Source organism: Hakea prostrata, chromosome 4 (assembly GCF_041222555.1).
Source record: "Hakea prostrata isolate BN-2017 chromosome 4, UWA_Hpros_2, whole genome shotgun sequence".
NCBI lineage: Eukaryota > Viridiplantae > Streptophyta > Magnoliopsida > Proteales > Proteaceae > Hakea > Hakea prostrata.
This window is the reverse complement of record NC_142603.1, coordinates 46,913,296-46,918,187: the sequence shown is the minus strand read 5'-3', so window position 1 is coordinate 46,918,187 and position 4,892 is coordinate 46,913,296.

Here is a 4,892-nt window from a genome sequence, read left to right as displayed (position 1 = left end):
TACCCGGGTATGTGATCCACAGCCCCAAAGATCAAGTATCAAGCAATCATGCCTCCTACATACGCGATAACACGATCATGAACAACAATATAATCAAGGTCATAGCATATAAACAATGAAATCATGATAAGGATAAGAAACAATATAATCAGAGTGCGGAAATAAAAGACACCAATGTATATAATCCAAAGGAAGAGAGTGAGCGGAAATCACTCCCTCAGTAGCAGCGGAAAGTAGATCAAATCATAGTTAAGGTTACAAATCCAAGTCTTAAAAGGAGAAATAACAAGATGAAAATTTAAACAATTGTTTCCTCAGTCTTATACAAAATGTCTTCGTAAGTATAAACATAAGAGACTAAGCACTGCCACTCCCACACCATGGTCGAACTAATCCTGGAACGAAACGTAATGACCCTCGGGATCTTCACAGTAATCCTCATGGTAGCCAGTACCCGAAGGGTAGTATGCCTCATAGGGATTCATCTCGAAGTAGGTGCCATCAAATCCTTCTTGAACTGTGGAATAATCTAACAAAACATTTGCACAGAAAGGAATGAGTTCAAAAGAAGTCAGCAAGGCAGTTATTCCATAATACATAAGTCACATGATACAAAGCATAACTTGATGCAAGATGATATGAAACAGATGATGCAAATATGACTCTAACTCTATACATGCTAGTCTCTATGGTAGACATGCTTTAAGTCATAGCACCATACTTCCTTGGGTAGGTCTCAAATCACTCTTCCCTCAACCATTCCGGTATCTTGGGTTCTCCGATGGTAATTGGGTCCTGCATCCCTCGAGACAATCCATGGCTGGAGTTTAAATCACCACTCTCTCACATCACCATTGGTATAAGTATTGGCGCATGTCACGGTAAAGCCTAGCCCAATGCTAGTCATATACTTAGTCGTATCATGTCAGATCCAGATACTTCCCCTATGGCTACAACCAACTCAGTTCGGTATCCGTCACACTAGAGTCACGTATCCTATGGCTACAACCAACTCGGACTACGGAACTCATCAACCCTATTGCCCATCCACAAATAGTAGACGGGAAGCTCTCACGTCCTCTCATGGGTTGGTTACCGGTCTTGAGCGCCCGTGAGCCCAAGTCTAGCTATTTGCAACCCTACCAATAAATGGCCTCTATCGAGTATCCGTAATGCGGTCTATGTCCTCTCACGGGTTGGTTACCGGTCTTGAGCGCCCATAAAACCACATTACTACAATAGGTCATTCGGTCTCAATACCCTTCTGATTCGGGTCTAATACAACAAGGACATCCTATCCAACACCTCTAAACAAATCCTATATATGACATCCAATAATTTGGGAAAGTGTCAATGGGCATCGTCAGAAACATCCCATATTATTCCCTCTAATGTCCAAGAACATAAATGTCAATAGGACATTCCCCAATCCCAAATCGTACTTATCCAATCACATTCTCAATTTCACCATATCATACGTAAGTGATACTTCATCATATTGAAAGATAAATCATAACATCACATGATCAATCATACATGTAATTGATAAGAATGAACAGTCATGATAATCAATAAGTATATAACACAGTACTACTGTCTCAAGTACAAACAACAATCATATGATGTTCAAATACAACAAAGAAGCTAAGCCTACTAAGTTGCCAACATCAATGTAAGATTCACATAGTCTATGCATTTATGGTGATAACCGTCCTTACCTTGAGTCAAGATGAAGATAACCCAATGATCACAAGAGAATGATCCAAAGATAGTATTTAGACACTAGACAAACATAGATAAAAGATTAGAAAAGAAATCGGAAAAATCGGAGGTTGAACGGGTCAAAATGGGCAAATACACAATGCAGCCATCAATTGGTTGACTGGCTTGGTCGACTGACCCAGTCGACCAAGTGAATCATGCGGGGCTGAATAGTAAATTTTGGTCCGAAACCTATCTTCTGGAGATCAGATCACTCCAAAATTTGGAGGGATTGTTAGGAACAATATAAGAACACCATCTAGCAAGTAATTAGCATAATCCAAAGGTCTAATTAGGAATCCCCAAATTGAAACCCTAGGTTCTATATACTAGAATCATAGTTTTCAAATGAAATCAAATGCAATTGCAAAGGAAATTAGGGAATCAGCTAGGGGAAATGATAATCACTAGGTTAGAATCAAATGCTAGCATAAAACCAGACTTAGCATGCTTCACAATTCAGTTTAGGACAAGATAACAAGTTACTTGAAGAGAATCATGGAAATGTATATACAAGAATCAAAATGAGAGTATAGCATAGGTAGAAATGGAAGGGGCTTATGCATTAGCAAGGAAAGAACACATGAAGTGGTGGTTGCAAGGTTGCTGCACCATCTTCATGGTTACAACAGCAAGTAAGAGAATGGATTAGAGTAGAATTGTAATATCCAGCCCTATTCTAACCCTGACCCTAACCCGGATCCACTGTTGTATTTTGGTCCGAAGACCCGAAGCGGTGGTAGAAGAGACTTATGGACCATTCTGATTGATGATCATGATTCGGAGACCGAGCCTATGGACATTGATGATGATACCCCTTGCTTAAATGCATTGTCAGTGTTTAAGGAAAGTCTGCGCATCGGAGAAGATTAATCTAGTTGATGTACCTAATGACCTCCTGTGCACAATCCGAAGGTATTCCCCGAAACTAGACTTCTTGATTGAATTGTGGAAGAAAACCTCACTCAAATTGACCTTGTATAGCCTTTCAAAACCCTACTTGAAGTTGCTGAACTAAACCTATTTTTCTGTTGAGAAACATTTTGGTCGATCCTTTTGGTCGATGCCATCGACCAAAAACATCAACCAAAGTTTCCCAGTCTGCCAAGTTAATGATTCCATGGAATATTCCCATTCTATTTATTATAACCTCGAGCCTTGAGCCCTATTGCAATCATTTTCTCACCTGAAAACGTGGGGAGAGCTTCCCAAAGCAACTCCTTGGCTAATGTGAAGGGCACCTCATCAAAAACTCATTGTTTATCATTGATTCTTGTCTACATCTTCCACACTAAGGTATGAATCACCATTCCACTCTCTATCCTACCATTTTCTATTCTTTTTTATTCCTATCTTGCTGGTGAGACATTGGAAATGGTGCTGCAACCTTGCAACCACCACTCCAAGTGTCTACACATGATTAACCTATGATCTTCTTAACCATCCATTGATGCTATGCCTCCATCTCATGCCTAGCATATGTATTCCTTAATTTTTCTATTAACATCATGCCATTTTGTACCAAACTGAGTTGTGGGGCATGCTATGTTCATGTTTATCACTACTATATGATTCCAATCGAATTTCTATTAGTTCCCTTAGCTATTACATGCAATTTCCATGTCAATGCAATCAATCCCAACTCATGCCATGATGTTTGTCACTTGAACTTATTAGCTCAATTTGGGGCTTTTTGTTTGGACCATTGGATTAGGTAAATTTCTTGACTTATAGTGTCTTACTACTGTTGTTAAGCATTCCTCCAAGTTTCAGATTGATCCGAACACCGGAAAACCAATTTCGGATGAAAACCCCCAAAATCCACTATTCTATCCCGAAGAGATTTTTGGTCGATCCTTTTGGTCGATACCATAGACCAAGAACATCGACCAAAGTTGTTGCTGATAGCAACCTTGGTCAATTTTGATCCAATTAGCATCCGATCTTCCCAATTTCTTCTCTAACTTATTATTGATGTTTGTTTAGGGTCTTAACAATTCTTTTGGACTATTTCTTGGTATTCTCAATTAATCATCAATTCAACCCAAGGTAAGGATGGTTATCTCCATAAACATATAGATCATCAACTTATGATTTATGTTCTTATTTATGAATAGAATCTCTTGATTTCTTTTAAATCTTTATAAGACTGTTATATGTGTTAGAACAGTAGAATTGAAATCTTCATACTCTTGTCATGTTACATTACTATTCTTGTTTACTTATGTCTATGATGATTCATTTCAATATCATGATTTAACTTTTATGATAAGATGTATTGGATGCATGAAAGATGATGAACTTGAATATGTGATTGCTTACGTATAACTTGGGATTGGGGAGTGTTCTATTGACACTTCTGTCCTTAGGCATCGGAGGGAATAGTATGGGATGTTCTCCGATGGTGCCTATCGACATTCTCCCGGGTTATTGGATGACATACATAGGACTGTCTAGTTGGGTGGCTAGGTTTATCCTTGTCGTGTCAGACCCGAATCGGAAGGGCATTGAGACCGAACAACTCGTGGTAGTGTATGGTTGGATGGGCGCTCTAGGCCGGTAACCAATCCGGTAGGGGACATAAACCATGCTACGGATACCCGAAAGGGGCCATTTATTGGTAGGGTTGCAAATGGCTAGACTTGGGCTCACGGGCGCTCAAGACCGGTAACCAATCCGTGAGAGGATGTGAGAGCTTCCCGTTTACTATTTGTGGATGACCAATAGGGTTGATGAGTCCGAAATCAGGGATTTCGCCGACTCTAGTGTGAAGGATACCGGAAAGGATCGCCGGGGGAAACGAATGGACGTATCTGGATCTGACTTGACCGACTGAGTAGATGACTTGAATTGGGCTAGGCTTTACTGTGACATGCGCCAGTACTTATACCAAACGGTGATGTGAGAGAGCGGTGACATATTCCCTTACCATGGTTTTTGAGATGACTTTATCGAACTTCCCTGGCAGACCCAAGATATCTTGTATGATTGAGGGGGCGTGACTGACCACCCAAAGAAGTATGGTGCTATGACTTAAAGCATGTCTACCCTAGAGACTAGCATTTGTAGAGTTAGAATCATACTTGCATCATATGTTCCATATCACATTGCATTATGTATGTTATGTATGT